Source organism: Pseudorasbora parva, chromosome 7 (assembly GCF_024679245.1).
Source record: "Pseudorasbora parva isolate DD20220531a chromosome 7, ASM2467924v1, whole genome shotgun sequence".
Lineage (NCBI taxonomy): Eukaryota > Metazoa > Chordata > Actinopteri > Cypriniformes > Gobionidae > Pseudorasbora > Pseudorasbora parva.
In genome coordinates, this window is record NC_090178.1 from 8160943 (window position 1) to 8179123 (window position 18181).

General features: G+C 37.3%; 1 long non-coding RNA gene across 1 annotated transcript; it reads right to left on the reverse strand.

Annotated features, from left to right (window-relative positions):
• Nucleotides 1-1218: 1218 nt before the first annotated feature.
• On the reverse strand, nt 1219-3254 carry LOC137083580 (uncharacterized). Its single transcript, XR_010906526.1, has 3 exons — nt 2880-3254; nt 2524-2612; nt 1219-2262 (listed from the first exon to the last, which is right to left on the reverse strand). It is a non-coding gene; the product is annotated as an uncharacterized lncRNA (long non-coding RNA).
• Between the last annotated feature and the right edge of the window lie 14927 nt (nt 3255-18181).

The following is an 18181-nucleotide window of genomic DNA, read 5'->3' on the forward strand; positions in this document are numbered from 1 at the left end:
TATGATCTTTAATGTACTCTAAGTGTATTGCACTGACCGAAGACTTGGCAGACATCACCACCTCATCTTTAAAGACAATCAAAGCATCCAGTGGGTTTAAAGGTAACGTTCCCTCTTCCTCCTCGACAGTAAGGATGGTGACTGTTGGCTTCTGCACCTGGTCAAGCTCCTTTTTCTATATGCATTGGAAAAAAAGTTTGTATGACACCACATATAAAAATAACCCTTGTCAGGGCAGACACCATATTTCAATTTTCATAAATAAAAAAAACGTTGTTATAAGGAACGGATTATTGTTGATTTAATTGGGCGTGTGCTTATTTAAAACCCTGTAGTTCAATTTTGTAAAGATGTTAAGTTGTTTGTCAGCAAGGTTTAATTGGGGGAAAAACATTTTCAGGGGTGTATCAGCCGAATGTTCTAGACCTTGAATTGAATGACGAATTGAATTGAATTGAATTCAAGCGATAATGCACACATTGCAAAACATTTGTTTTTCATGTCAGTATGTCATAAATAGAAAGAGGCAACAGTTTACTGTCAAAGATTTGTCGCTCACATCACGCCGCATCCAGTGTAGACAACATAACGGACTATAAGGGGCTCTTTTGTCCTGTCGCGCTGCTCACATCCGGTGTAGACAAGGTGAAACAAGACAGATTTGATTATAAAATTTTAAATGGATAATGGCAAGACATCCTTGGTGTAAATTACGTTCTTCTTTCAGATTAATATAATCAGAGCGGTATTAATAAATGTCCTGGTTAATCCAAGCATTATAATGGCAGTAAATGGCTGTCCAAAATTTGAAGCCAAAAAAGTGCATCTATTCATTATAAAAGTAATCCACATGACTCTGGAGGGTTAATAAAGTACTTCCGAAGTGAATCGATGGGTTTATATGAGAAAAATATCCATATTTAACTCGTTATAAAATAAGAAAATAACTAGTTTCCGGCGCAACGATGACGTCGGATATAGCGTAAAAAAGCATAACAGCCACGGCGTTGACGGCGGACGCAGCGTAAAAAACATAAATGATGTGACGATGATGTCGGGCGTTGCACAAGCGTTTTGAATCACGAGAGGATATTTTTCTTACACAAACCCATCGATTTAATTCAGAAGGCCTTTATTATTCCCCCGGAGCCGTGTGGAGCACTTTTAAAATGGATGGATGCACTTTTTTGGGCTACAAATTTTGGGCTGCCATTCACTGCCATTATAAAGCTTGGACGAGCCAGGACACGTATTAATATAACTCTGATTGTATTCGTCTGAAAGAAGAATGTCATTTACACCAAGGAGGACTTGAGGGGGGGAGTAAATCAGGGTGAACGATTCCTTTAAGCTTGAGCTGAGATTGGTTTATTATGTGTCAAATAAGCTTTTGCTGTGCTCAATGTATATGCTAATGAAAGCCTAAATTAAACGTTTTGAAGACTAGATTTTCAATGGACAGATTAATAAAATTCTTATGTGTTTGGAACAATATGAGGGTTGGTAATTTATGAATCATGACTGAATTTGTATTGGCAAGTGGACTATACATTTAAGACAACTTGAATGATCAACTATCAGTCACTGTAACCACACCATGCATTTATGCTGGTGGCAGCTGAAAGGTTAACATGTTGCTAAATAAATGTAATGTAGTTTTGACATGTGTCCTACCTTGTGTCTTGAAAACATCTCCTAACTCTTCCTTTTAAATAGTAACAGACCTGCCAGGATCGTAGTTTTTTTTATGATTCATGACAAGACTTCTTTCAACCACTGCAAATCTAGCATTGCCAATTACCTTACACCTTTACAAACCCAAGGCAACTTCAGGATAACTGCCAGTGAAAATATAACACACGAAATGTTTCTGTTTATATTAGGAAAGCCGACTATAACAACAACTTTCAAGACTTGACCAGTATTCTCCTGAAGCAATACAACATGACTTTGAATGATAGACAGACTGGACTTTGGACTTTAAGCCTTTTAAAAAAATCATATTGCTTCAGAAGACTTACAAGTTGTGCTAAAAGACATTTATGGTCATAATTACGTTTGCAAAAATAGCAATTCATTCAAAAATTAAAATTGAAGAACAAACTTATATTTGTATGAACATTATGTAACTGTTCATAACGTTATCATTTGCATTTTGCACAGTAACGTTACAAAATTCCATTGATTTGTTCAATGTTAATTCTAACTTACTTACTCATAGAATTGTAGCCACGTTGCTGCCATTGCACCTTCGTCTTTGCTCTGAAAAGATTTAAAACAATGTGTTAGTGTGAGTTTCAAATGAGAAAACGTCATGAGAAACAAATAACAGTTTAAAATTTTATCTAACGTTACGTTAGCAAAACAGGATCTAAAATGCTCCTCAAGTCACTTTGTTCACCCCGGAGCTTCAGCTGCTTTAGTCAAATTAACTAGCATCACATATGATAGAGGAAACTCGAATTCGATTAACAATACATTTAAAACGGTTGTAATATAAGGAATGCGTGAGTTTGCAGTTACCTTTTGCTTTAACATAGTTACCGTCACTGTGGCACGAGAGACGTGGAAAGATGGCTAGCTGTCTCTAAAGCCAGCGTTTATCTGTCCGACTGTGAGAAAGCACAAACATATATTTTTTAATTCCCCGCTGACAAACTGCAGTGTAAAACAGCATAATTAACTCCAAACGTGTACATTACCGTTGATAACACTGGTGCAATAGCGCATTTGCTCCTAATGTTGGATTGTTTGCTGGCTAACTTTACACACAACACTGAGCTGGTTAATCTTCGGATAAACATAAAAGAGGTACGAAAATAACACTGAAAACGTTCAAACATGAGCGAAATATGAATAAATAAGTTTGAAACGCTTACCTTTTGTTTTTCTTGACTGTAGCGCGAGCCGTCCTGCTGTGACTGGACTGAAGGAGGGAAAATGGCGCGGTTTTTGTTACCTCGGAAACTCACTGGGATGATACTTTGACATGACTAAATGTAATGACTTTAAAAGAGCTTAATGTAAGACTGTAGGCTTAATATGAGGTAGATTAATGTATATACTATTGTTTATTTATTTATTTTATCAGCTTTTAGTTATTTAATTGGCCATAGATGTAAAATACTAGATTAAATAAATATCTGTAACTTAAACCATTAGAGTTAAAAAGTTTTAGTAACTTATTTAGATTGAGGTTTGCTTTCAATAATACATTTTTGAGTTAACATCACACATATTTGTTAAGTTGAATTAACTTTTTTGGTAACATTAAGTAAAATGAACTTATTTCATTTAGTGAATTTCACTGTTAGGTTTTACAGTGTATATATATGTGTATATATATATATATATGTGTAAATATATATATATATATATATATATATATACATATTTACATATTTACATATCTACACAAAGATAAAAATATAATACCACACTGTAAACCCTAATGTTGTCTTTACTTAAACAAATCAAGTAAACTTGACTAAATATTACTAGTTTAGTCTAAAAACTCAGTCATATAAGTTAGTATAACTTATTAACCTACAAAATGCATAAACTTAAGATTTTAAGTTGTATGAACTCAAAATCATAAGTAATTAAAATAACTCACTCTGGTCTTGCTTTGATGTGATTGGCCATGCAAGGAGTTCTGTCTAGCAATAAGAGAACTAATTCACTGATTGGAGGACATTTCCTAAAGGCGGTCCTTTTCGCCTCATCTGTTGCTTGTTGCTGATTCAAATTAAGATGGAGACTTTTTCATTGTGTGCAATCTTAAATTCTTTAAGTAAAAATTTGTAAGTTACTAAACCTAACAATAATACGTGAACTAACTTATAACCAGATTGACTTTATTTCTGTTTTAATGAACATAATAGGTTTGTTGGAAGTCACCATGATGGAGATAAGTGTTTGCTTTAGTTCGGCTCTTGACAAATGATAATGTAATATTAGTGTTTCTCTGGCTGCTTAGTGTTTGTGAGACACATATGTTAAGTAACAAAAAGCCAAGAGAAAATATCATCAAGTGGTGTTGTTTATTCATTGATGATGATAATAACATCATCAAGTATAGGCAGAATTCCTGATCTTGTGCAGAGTCCAATGCTTTGGATGTCAAAGCAGTTATAAATAGTTTTGAAATATAAATAAAATAGAATCTTCACTATTGTGCTAATATATATATATATATATATATATATATATATATATATATATATATATATATATATATATACATATACATATACATATACATATATATATATATATATATATATATATATTTTTTTTTGTATGTGCACAAAATGTTTAAATCTATGGCATTAGTTAGACACACATAACTAATCTGCGTATGAATCTCTACAATGGTGACAAAAATCTTTTTACAATGGTGAAAAAATTCTGATAAACAGATCAACTCTGAACATAAAACAAGCTACAAAAACATCAGAACAAAACAGCAAAAGTAACAGCAAATAGTAAGAATTCAAAGAAAATGTGTCACAATTCAGACGCATAATTTATTCATGCCGCAATGCATGTTGGGACCAATGGGGGAGATTTGATTGGTTGTACCCAGCATGGTGTACTGAACTGGTGTAGCCAGTTTGGTGAACTTAACAATTTAAGTACAGTGAAAGTGAGCACCAAGTTAAGTAAACTTAAATATTCAAGTTTTAGGAGACTCCATTACTCAATTGAATTGAGGGAATCACTTTCCTCAAATCATTTGAGTATTCTCAACTTATTAGGGTTTACAGTGCAATTAATGATCTTTTAACATTTTATTGCTAACACTTTTGACAAATTTTTAATTGTGTTGATATAATGCCTCTATATTTGTGATAATATCCAACAATAGACCATGCTTGAGTCACACACAGACTTCAACATTCAGCATGCAAAACACAATAATGGTAACATTTTTTTTTTTTTTTTTTACACTTAAGACCATTACAAGTTCATTTGCTGTCATTATTGGGGTTATACTGACAAAAAACAGCAAATAAAATGGTAAAATAACACCAAAAATAATAAATCAGAGTTACGATTGCCCTGTGATTAATTTATTCATGCTGCAATGCATTCTAGGAGTACACTTCCTCAGCTCACAGATAGAATTATGTTGACTTGAATGGTTTAAGTAAGCACAACTTGATGCAATTAAGCTTACTTAACTGAGTGTTAAGTTCAGCTTACTTGAGAATTTTAAGGCAATCAGTTTCCACACATTCTTTGATAGACTTAAAATAAACAAGCTTTTCTAACTTACTAATCTTAAGATTACTTTGCTTAATTTTTTTGAGGCAACAAGTTTGCATACTTTTTTTAAGTAAGGAAAACTAATCACATTTTACAGTGTAATTAGGAGTTTATTGAGGCAAAAGTTGTAGTTGATGTAAAAAAAAAAAAAAAAATTAGGTCTCCAATTGAAAATTTTCAAGTAACTGATCACATCTAAATTTTTAAGTTGGACAAACTGAATTTTTGTGAATTAAATTGCATCAATTCACAGAATTTAAATTCGGCAAGCATTTTTCAGTTGGAGCCATTTTATTTTAACGACTTTATTCAGCATTGTCTTCTCTTCCAAGTTTGTTTTCAAACCTCAAATAAAGATTCCAATGGTTATGTTTCAGTGTATTGATTCATGATTCGGCTCGTGTGTCAGACTGCTGAAATCACGTGACATTGGCGATCCGAATCATGACTCAATATGATGAGTTTTTGTGATTTTTGGACCAAAATGTATTTTCGATGCTTCAAGAGATTCTAATGAACTAACTGATGTCACATATGGACTACTCTGATGATGTTTTTATTCCCTTTCTGGACATGGACAGTAAAGTGTGCATACTCTTAGATACGCTCTCGGACTAAATATAAAATATCTTAAACTGTGTTCTGAAGATGAACGGAGGTCTTACGGGTGTGGAGCGATATTAGAGTGAGTCATTAATGACATAAATTTAATTTTTGGGTGACGCTCTATAAAGAGCTTCACAGCTCAGACAGAAACCCACACCACTGGTTAAGGTATGTTGCCATCTTTCTCTGCCCAAACTAACGGAGCAAGTTTAGACTTTTCAGGTGAATCAACCTACGAATTGTAGGTTATACAGCACAGCTCTATAAAGTTTTATCCACATACAGTATACTTATATAAAGCAATATATAGCAAATCTCAACTAATTTTTTTTGTTTTTGTTGCAAAATGTAACTATTATAGCCCAGATCTTTATAGAAACTTGGATTTAAAAATATTTTCAACTTTAAAATGGTAAACTTGTTTAGTTTAGTTGTAACAGGCCAGCATGACAAAACTTAGTTTTATTTTTAATTATTAAAAAAGCCATTATTTTATCTGAAAAAAATCATAATTGTTTTTTATTGACAAAATCATTTTGTCATTGATTTTTTAGATCATAACATTTTACGCTGTCATATGGTCAAGTTACAACGTACCCCACCTATGGGACATGCTGCCACATTTCACTCCCATTCTTTCAAGGTAAAACCAAGAAAAAAAGCATACTCTGTATTAATAAAACAAAACCACATAATTGTACTAGCCATGTGTGAAGTTAATGTGGGAGAAAATAAATACTCTGAACTCTAAGTGGATTTACACAGACACAAATTGTTAGTTTGTGCCCCGCTCTCCCATAGCATCTCTCAACAGTTTGTTTGCTTGTATTGCCATAAGAAATTGGCAGCTCAAAACATTTGACTTGACATTTCAACATTTTCGGCGTGTCGACTCGACAAACTAGAAAAGCACCATAGTCTTGCAGCAAGTATTCATTAACCAACATCCACTTGATCCTCAATTTGTCTCTGGTAATTCATCTACAGAGGACAAAGGTTGCCATTAACAAGAAACATCGGAGCATTGCAAGACTCAGCTGTCTTTATTTTGCATGATGAGAATGCTGGCACTGCATGATGGTTTAAATGGGCTTTTGATGACCTCAGCTTCTGCTCTCTGTAGGAGCAAATCCTGATCAAGCTAAACTGGGCTTTTATTGAGCTACTGAAGCACTGATTGCACTAGCACTGAATGAGCGCCATTCAATGGAGTCACTAATTGGCCAAATAGGTTTATAAGACAAATGGGTACAGAGGGAGGATAAGCAAGTGTGACCCTAGATGTTAAACCAAAGCCTTTTTCAGATGGGACTAGGTAAAGGAGGTTAAGTCATTTTGTTTCAGTCCGAATCAAATACCTCTTTCTCTAAATTACATTTGGCTAACTTGTGCATTCTCTGAGAAATCTCAACTTGTAAAAGAAATGCATGCATTGCTTGTTGCGCTGCCTGATGCATCTTTATTAATATGTGTGGACGCATTTCTGAGTAAAATAGTGAGTCAGATCGAGATCACAAAAATTGTTCATAATGACCACTTAACACATGTAACTCAAACATCATTTAGAACAATAAAACTCATCCAAGCAAGTAAACAGACAGGTTTTACCTTCTTTTTTTGTGTGTTAAAGACATTGCAAATTTAAGTTTGGACAGAACTATTCATCTAATCCTGCAAACTGATGTGTGACACTCACGATTATCCTCTACAGCTCCTCGTTAAATTTGGAGGGAAAAAAGCACTCTATTGTGTCAAACACACTTTTGTTTATCCTTATCACTCTTATAGATTATGTGAACTTGTGAAACACTTTCTTCAGAAAAAGGGTCAAGTTAAAGCGGATATGCCAAAATATCATGGAGTATGGCTTTCAAAAGGGTTATGAATCAAAGCTTTGTGAAGCCAAGAGGAGAAACTATAAAGAAGCCTTGTGAATGTAAAGACTTGCATTTACATTTACTCATTTAGCAGGAACAAAGCAAAAGTGTGTGAAGAAACGTTTGCAAAATGAATAAAACTGTGTGTAAATTAATGTTTCTGTCTCATTTTCTGGACAAAAAAAGACATATTGCAGCATGCAAAATGAGCGGAAAATTTGACAAAATATGCAAATGAACAGCTAGCAATACCACTAAGGTTAAGATTCAGATAGATTTCATGGTTCATTTTCGAATGCTAAAGCTGCAGATTTTTTGGCATGACTGTCTCTTCCAGATCTATAATTATTTCTGCTAAAATGGACAGCCACCTCCTCCTTTTAACCTCTGAAATCAGTCCACTTGTTAATCGCATAATTACACAAACACTCAAGAACAGCACAGAGCGACGACAATGGACCCGTGGCACAGCGAAGCCCATAGAATCGCACGGGTGCATATATATATTTACGTTCGTTAGCTCAGTGTGATTTTCAGCCGTTTGTGAAGGAGGTCATTATGATGCCACTCTACAATCCAACAGATTTTTGACCCCAAACAGCATTTAACACTGGGATGAGCAAATCTCTAAGCCGTGCATTGAAGGAAGGCTTAAATGCGAACTATGCATTCATTCGAGCAGCGTTTTTTCAACACAAGGGAGCGGAATCTCCCGCGAATGAACCATCTCAGGGAGTTTCTAAAACTGCAGGTTCTGGATGAGCTGCTAAGAAAGAAAGAAAAACAAGAGATGAAAAAATCCCCAAAGGTCCCTGTCCTCCCCGTCAACCCCCACTGTGGCCCGGCCTACAGGGCTTTTCTCTAGCGCCGGGGCCTCCGTTTGGCCCCCCTCGGTCTCTTTCAGCCCTCCACAAAGCAGCAAGCCACGTTATTTGAGGCACTAAAGAGTTAACCCTCCTCAATGCTCCAACACAATGGCCTCCCCATTGAGGGCTTTCTTCATTTAACCTTCCTAATGACAGGTTTCATCCTCTTTCCCCTGACAAAAAGGAGGAGCAGGAGCTAACCCACCACCTTTCTCTTTTACCTCCTTTCACATTCCCTCCCCTTTCCACACCTCCCAAAAGTGCTGGCTCTCACTTTAGGTTCTGATGTGACAGCTCTTTACCGTAAATGACACTGTCATCGCTTTGGGTGACAGTTTTGGGCTATCGAGAAATTTCACTAGAGGTAAATGCAATTACCAAACTCGTTCCCTTATCCCAGTTTAATATGCAGGCACGACTATAAATGAACAATTCGTAGGTTGATTCACCTGAAAAGTCTAAACTCGCTCCGTTAGTTTGGGCAGAGAAAGATGGCAACATACCTTAACCAGTGGTGTGGGTTTCTGTCTGTCTGACCAATACAGGGAGTGTCCGGGAAACCTGTTTGAAAAAAAACATTTTGCACATGAATTACTACCGATGCACCAAAATTAAATGATGGCTGGTAAAACGCCAACTTTCAACAAATGGCCAATACAAAAATTCTATTTTGATTTTCCTTAATCATTTTAATTATCACGATTTTAGGCAACACAACATTATTATAATGTAAAATGTGAAAAAAATGATATTCTTTTTGATATTCAAAATATTTGATATTCAAAATTACATTTAACCATGTTATTCAATTTTAGTGTTCTGAAATATTTTTTGACTTTAAGTAAGCTTTAGATCACAGCAAAGGTAATCTTAAAGTAAAAAGAATTAGAAATTAGTATGCATGTTATATTAAAATTATATTTATCCTACAATTTAATCGTATAAAATCTTATTTTTACCATAAGCTCAGACAAGGCCATTTGTAAACTGATTGTGTTGGTCTTCCAGTGTCATCCACTTCCATATTCTTTTAAAGTTAAGTAATAATTATAAGCACACACTGGTTTTTACAACACAAAGTTGAATAATTTACTGCACTTTGTTATTCTTTGTAGCAATTTCCCTACATAGCTGGCTCACGAATCAGAAGTCTCACACTTTCACAGAAAATAGCTTACTTCCATGTTGCAAAATGAGGTACATTTATGTGTATATTCAGTGGGTACAGAAAGTCTTCAGACCCCCTTTAAATGTTTCAGTTTTTAATATTGCAGTCATTTGCAAAAATCATGTAATGTTTCTCATTAATGTACACACAGCACCCCATATTGACAGAAAAAAACTGAATTGTTGACATTTTTGCAGATTTATTACAAAAGAAAAAATGAAATATCACATGGTCCTAAGTATTCAGACCCTTTGCTGTGACACTCATATATTTGACGCAAGTGCTGTCCTTGTTCTTCTGATCATCCTTGAGATGGTTCTACACCTTAATTTGACTATACTGATTGGACTTGATTAGGGAAGCCACACACCTGTCTATATAAGACCTTACAGCTCACAAAAGAGCAAATGAGAATCAGGTCAAAGGAACTGCCTGAAGAGCTCAGAGACAGAATTGTGGCAAGGCACAGATCTGGCCAAGGTTACAAAAAAATTCTTCCTTGAGCTGTCCGTCCGACCAAACTGAGCTATCAGGGGAGAAGAGCCTTGGTGAGAGAGGTAAAGAAGAACCCAAAGATCACTGTGGCTGAGCTCCAGAGATGCAGTCGGGAGATGGGACAAAGTTGTAGCAAGTCAACCATCACTGCAGCCCTCCAGCAGTTGGGGCTTTATGGCAGAGTGGCCCGACGGAAGCCTCTCCACGGTGCAAGACACATTAAAGTTTGCTTGAAAAAAAACTGAAGGACTCCAAGATGGTGAGAAATAAGATTCTCTCGTCTGATGAGACCAAGATAGAACTTTTTGGCCTTAATTCTAAGCGGTATGTGTGGAGAAAAATATCACCTGTCCAATACAGTCCCAACAGTGTAGCGTGGTGGTGGCAGCATCATGCTGTGGGGGTGTTTATCAACTGTAGGGACAGGATAACTGGTTGCAATCGACGGAAAGATTAATGCGGCCAAGTACAGAGATATCCTGGACAAAAACCTTCTCCAGAGTGCTCAAGGCCTCAGACTGGGCCGAAGGTTCACCTTCCAACAAGACAATGACCCTAAGCATACAGCTAAAATAATGAAGGAGTGGCTTCACAACAACTCTGTGACTGTTCTTGAGCCCTGACTTAAACCCAGTTGAGCATCTCTGGAGAGACCTAAAAAAATGGCTGTCCACCAACGCTTACCATCCAACCCGACAGAACTGGAGAGGATCTGCAAGGAGGAATGGCAGAGGATCCCCAAATCCTGGTGTGAAAAACTTCTTTCCCAAAAAGACTCATGGCTGTATTAGATCAAAAGGGTGCTTCTACTAAATACTGAGCAAATGGTCTGAATACTTAGGACCATGTGATATTTCAGTTTTTCTATTTTAATACATCTGCAAAAATGTCAACAATTCTGTGTTTTTCTATCAATATGGGGTGCTGTGTGTACATTAATGAGAAAAAAATTTACTTAAATGATTTTAGCAAGGGCAATACTTTCCGTACCCACTGTGTGTGTGTGTGTGTGTGTGTGTGTGTGTGTGTGTGTGTGTGTGTGTGTATGTATATATATTGCCCACTAGTAAATGTTTTATATGATATCTAAATACCATATATCTGAATTAAGTCAATTATATATATATATATATATATATATATATATATATATATATATATATATATATATATATATATATATATATATATATATATATATATATATATATATATATATATATATGCATGCATGCATTCTTTCTAAAAGTCGAGGAAGGACCTTTGTGCAACAGTTGATATTTGACGTTTAGCATGGGTCAGTTCTTCCCACTGTTCTGCTGGGATGAGAAGACATGCTTCCTGTTGTTTTGGCTCACAGTTACTCAAACCGAAAGCCGATGCAGACACGAGGAAAGTGCGAGAAAGCTGCCCACTGCTGCCAGCGCTGAGCAGGGGTGCGACAGGGGTGAGTAGTTTTGACTGGGGGTCGACTGAGAACATTGACAAGAGTGTTTCGCTCTAACTCAGCCTCCATGTCTTCTGTCTCTGTGTCCCACCCTTTTCCACACCAAAGTGTGTGTGTGTGTGTGTGTGGGGGGGGGGATTTTTACGGTTGACCTTCTCCTCACGCTTTTGTGAACTTCTTCACCTCATGTCAATTCTCTTGACCTACTTGGTCGCCCCGGAGCAAGCCACTTAAAAGAGCGAGATGAAATTCTGTAGGACACGCTCACATATGTTTCTGGTTGTCAGGGAATACTAACACTTTATATTCTGATTCTCGCTATTGAAAAGGCTTGAGCGAAAAAACAGAAGCAACTGTTTGTTATTGCGCTCGTAAAAATGCAAGAGAACATTCACTTCAGAAATACATAACCTAAAACTTTCATGACCATTCTTTTGTTTCATTTCCAATTTTAACAGTACAGAGACTATTTCAGAATGTTAATGGCATTCACACCAAAAATGAAATCTCACTTGACTAAGGGCTATAACAATAAATACCTCCAAACTTACAACTCCACATTTGTCTCATCTTTCTCTGTACCATCATCACTGACCTGGAATAAACAACTCAACCGCTCCTAGACATGACTGTTGAGCGGTTGAGCCTCAGGTATAAGACCAGAAGATTGCAGGCTGTCAGAAAGCTGCACAGATAATGCACTTAAGAGCAAGCCAAAGAGCAAGATGCATTTCTGCTGGTAGATGCAGGATATTTTATGGTCAAACGAGTCCAAACAAAAAGCCATGAATGTGGGGAGGTTTAGTTTGTGTGTGTGAAGGGTGAGTGAGGTGGAGGGTTTCCGAGAAGGGCTGTTTGCAAACGGTCAAGAACCTTGACTGTCTAAAAGTTTATGCCAAATGTGTTCTGAACACTAAAGCAACAAATAACTAAATTGTTACATTTTTTGATGTTCTTGCACATGCAACATTTGCTAATATAATGCTATACTGTAAAAATATAATTTATTGGCTATATTCCAATGAAGAACCTTTAACATCCATGAAACCTTCCCAATGCACAAAAGGTTCTTCATATTGGAAAATCTTCTCACACGGGACGTTGGCATCAACACTTCTCATTTACTTTGAATGGGTGACATCATGCATCGCCATACTGAATTGTGGGTTCCGTTGCGTCACGGGCGTTGCACGTGGCAGAAGTTTTTAATTTTTCAAGGGCTAACGCAGGGGTCAGCCAATCAGATCACCTATGCAAACGCCCTAGCGCAGACGTTAGCCAATTGCATTCATGCAACACTGGATTCAGTGATCACAGATTCAGACGCCCTTCGTCAAGCACTGATGAAGAATAATAAGTTATCCTTATTTTAAAATCCCCCTTTAATCAATAATTATATCCCTTAAACTTGCACTATGCAACTTTCCGTCCATTACAGGGCGTTTATTCAAAACAAATGCGTAGTTTGATGACGCAAAGTTTGAGCAGTATCTTGGGACATGTGGTCTTCACCTCACAGCCGGTGGAAAATAGGACTCTGGCAGAAATCATGTTCATGCAAGTGGTTATTAACGTTACTGTAGTGTAAAGCAGAGCAGGACCGAGTGTTGTGGAGCTGAGCATGGCCGCTGGAAAGATTGTTACAAAAAAACCCGCCTCGCGAACACCGGGGCTTTTATTATGACGGGACACAATCGCCAGGCGCCTGCAGTATTTCCGCTCTTCCCTTTTTCTGGTTTTTGCTACAAATCTTGGTATTTAGGGCACTTTTTGCATTTCTTTGCCTCTTCTTGACGGATCGCTTCCTGTACTCCTGAGTTGTAAGTCGCTTTGGATAAAAGCGTCTGCTAAATGCATAAATGCAAATGTAATATAAATGACGTATGCAGCAAAGCATTTGTGAACCGGGAACCACTCATCCCCACAACAAATAGGAAAACAAGGCTACAATTTGCACGAACTCACCAAAATTGGAGAGTTGAAGACTGGAAAAATGTTGCCTGGTCTGATGAGTCTCGATTTCTGTCGAGACATTCAGATGGTAGAGTCAGAATTTGGCGTAAACAGAATGAGAACATGGATCCATCATGCCTTGTTACCACTGTGCAGGCTGGTGGTGGTGGTGTAATGGTGTGGGGGATGTTTTCTTGGCACACTTTAGGCTCCTTAGTGCCAATTGGGCAGTGTTTAAATGCCACGGCCTACCTGAGCATTGTTTCTAACCATGTCCATCCCTTTATGACCACCATATACCCATCCTCTGTGGGCTACTCCCAGGAGGATAGTGCACCATGTCACAGGTCGAATCATTTCAAATTGGTTTCTTGAACATGACAATGAGTTCACTGTACTAAAATGGCCCCCACAGTCACCAGATCTCAACCCAATCGAGCATCTTTGGGATGTGGTGGAACGGGAGCTTCATGCCCAGGATGTGCATCCCACAAAGCTCCATCAACTGCAAGATGCTATCCTATCAATAGGGGCGAACATTCTTAAAGATTGCTTTCAGCACCTTGTTGAATCAATGCCACGTAGAATTAGGGCAGTTCTGAAGGCGAAAGGGTATTAGTATGGAGTTCCTAATAATTTTTTAGGTGAGTATAGTATATATTATAATTCAACCGCTATATTGATAAATTTACACAATATTTCATATCAACAGAAAAATAGACCGGGATTCTCTCAAGACTCCCCTGCTTTGTAGCATAATTAATGATATGCTAAAGCCCGCCCCCCTCGCGATGTGTTTGGTTTCAAGGTAGTTTGAGACATAAGAAACAACAGTGATTTCAAACTGCTTTTTTCTTTTTTCACTGCAGTTTTAAGGAGAAAATATTCAGCAATGTTGTTAACTTATACATTCACACATGGTTTGTCTGAAAGCATATTAAAAACTAGCCAAGAAATCTAGACGCACCCTAGCGGCAGCAAATTTAATTTGCCCGCAAGTGTCGTCTAGGAACTCTCAATACAATTCTGAGCTGTGTTCCTCACAATCTGGACGGCCCAATCACATCATGTATAGAGTCGGCGGGCGGGGCCATAATGACGATGGCCGAGTTGTGTTTGCGTGCTTCTAGTAAACACAGAAACTGGCGAACGGCGGCGGTCTTTCGAATCAGCTTTGACCGCGACTCTGGAAGACTTGGAGTTAAGCTTTTCTCTGAGAAAAGAACAAAGAACGGCACTGAAGTCATTCTTAAAAAGGGAAGATGTGTTCGTAGTTTAGCCGACCGGATACGGCGAATGTTTAATCAGTCAGCGAGCTCTGTTTCACCTTCGTTGCTCTGGTTGGTGTAGCGCTATCCTATCGCGTGCAGAGGGAGTTTGAAAGACAACCGTTTATCCCGCCCCTCGGATTGAGCCCTGTCTATGCTGAGTTTCCAGACCAAACATCTTGATGTGGGTCTGGCTTGTCAGGCTAATTAAAAACAACATATCGACATATAAACTACATTAAAAACTTGATTTTCACCACAGGGAAGAATCGAACACTGAAAAGTTATTTGGGGAACCTAAAATGGTTCTTCTACAGTCTTAAAAATAAAGGCTCTAACGGGGATTTTCAGTCATGCCATAGAAGAACCATTTCTTAGTTCCTAAAAGAACCATGATTTCTTGATTTCTTACAAATAAAGGTTCTCTATTGGCATCTATGGTTCCATAAATATCCTTTAACATCCATGGAATCTTTCCATTGCACAAAAGGTCCTTTATAATTAAAAAAAAGATTCTTTAGATTTTAAAAATGTTCTTCACACTAAGAAAAATATTTTTTACAAAAAGTCCACTGAAAGGTTAATTAGGAAACCAAAAATGGTTCTTCTATGTCATTATTGTGAAAACCTTTATTTTAGTTTAAAGAACATTTTAAAAATCTAAAAGCACCCTTTGTTCCATAGATGTTAAAGGTTATTCATATAAACATAGACGCCAATAAAGAACCTTTATTTTTAAGAATGTATGGCATCACTGAAAAACCTTTTTGGCCCCTTATTTTTAACCATAGGGTCCACCGTTCTGGTTGGTTGCATGACATTGCTATGTGGTTGCTAAGGTGTTTTAGATTGTTGCTAGGTGCTTGACAAAAGAGCCCACCATCAAATATCTATGATATCAGGATCTCTATATCTTTAGATATGGCTCAGGTACCTCCTTCAACAAGTATACTTGATTTTATGATGAAAATTGTACAAATACACTTATCCTCAACTTGATTTGAGCTATCATTCACAAATAGTTTGGGTGAATTACATGCCAAAGTTTAATGCTTATAGGGTCAGGGGTTGTAGTGTGGCGTGAACCACCTCAGGGCTGTAACCAGAGCGGACCTCTTCCTAACCAAACCAGCACTAATGTATGGCAAGTGAGAAACAGGAGATGTGTGTGTGCTGTACTTCTCAATACACCTTCAAAACCTCATTGAACACTTTGACAATCTCTACATCAGATCAGCTGGAGAAGCAGATCATGTGTTAAACTTAAAGGGTTGAGAGGAATTGCAGTAAACCCTCAGCCAACCTCAAGGTTTATTTGCTCAAACGTTTTATTTAACCCCTAATCACCACATTAAGGCTTTCTTTCATTAGGCCTTTTATGCTCTCAAAGGCCTCATTTTAAAGCACTAATGAAAATAAAACCGGCAGGGCCCCCGTCTCTTTATTTTGAGAGGGAACACTGGAGCCTTGGGTTCAGAGCGGGGTGAAAAACAGAGGGCATCTGGAACAAAGACCAGAAGACCCAGAGGTCAAATGGCCTGGTGTCCAGAACTTCTTCAGCGGACGCGGTCGGGGAGAGAGCGCAGCGCTTGTATAATCACAGATCCGTTTTGTCCATGCGTGTAGGATAAAATATATCACGCAGGGCTGACACGGCAACAATAGATCACGTTTTTTTGTCTGAGCTGGTGCGAGGTGCTTTTGACTCTTTTCAGCGAGCCACGCATCTGGACAGCCGCAGATTAACCCTCCATTCACTGGCCTGTTTTCGGCAGATGACCTCCGCGTCCGTCCTTTGCTGACTGCGTCCACACAATTAGACCCTGAGTGGGAGATTTCCAGGTGAAGAACATTATCCCGGGCTCTTTAGGGTCAAAGTTAATGAGGGGAATTAGAAACCATCACTAACGTGTTGCAATTTTTTCCTCGCAATTCTGGACTTTCATAGTTTGTGTGCTCTTTATTCAAATAGGGGTCATCGCTTAGCTTTTGTGTTCTTATGAAGTGTGCTTGTATAACGAGATTTTGTTAAAATGGTGGTATTTAAAGGGCATTTGACTAGGCTGTGTTACTTTGACCCAGAGTTCAAATAGATGTATTTCGTACAACGTGGAGAGTTCTAACTAATAAGACTTAAGAAACTGTTTGTCATACTTAAGGTTAGTGAACAAACTAGTAACCCCTAACTCTGACTTTTGCATGGGAAGCAAGCACCACTTTCACTTATAAAATAAGTCAAATTACACTGTAAAAAATATATGATCAATAAGTTATGACAACATTTGCTTTTGCATTGCTTTCTCATCATAACGAAGTTAAGCAATTGTTGACTTTTTTTTAATAAGTTATAAAATATTCTACTCATTTTTTATGTCTGTTTAATGGAATTTAAGTGCTTAAATATCCAAGTTGATTGTACTTAATTTAAGGAAGCAGATTATTTTGTCAATTAGTTGCATCCACACACACACACACACACACACACACACACACACACACACACACACACACACACACACACACACACACACACACACACACACACAATTATTTGTTTCACTATATTAGTGAGGACATTACATAGACTTCCATTGATTTTATATCAGGTCAATGATATTTTCTATCCCCTAACCCAACCCCTATCCCTAAACCTACCCATCACAGAAACGTGCAGAACAACAGATTTAAATTAAAACTTGATTTGGCCGATTTATAAGCCTTTTAAACTAGTGAGGACCAGTCAAATATCCTCACTACTGGATCATTTTCATATTTTACTATATAAGTGAGGACATTTGTGTCCTCACAAGTATTGCCAAACAAGGAACACACACACACCATATAAACACTTACGTTAGATATCGGTTAGAATGAATCGATTTGACAGCACGAGTAAAAATGTAGTAGTGCAATTTTAATGTTACATTCTACTTTTCCAGACACATTCACATTTTTATAAACTCTTCCTATGGATTGTGTAGACTTTAAAAGAGGTATTGAATAGTTTTAACTACATTTTAGAGGAAGATTTATAAGTTTTTAGTTTTTTTTATTAGTGAGGTATGGTTAAGATTGAGTTTCACCATGAGCCATGTCATTGAATAACACTCAAATATCATCCTGTCTTACTCGCTAATGTCCCAAACGAGGTAATGTCCTGTCATGTGACCCCCATCACCCACCTGTGTAGACTTTGTCTTAATCCCTGCTGATCTCCTCTCTGCTTTGAA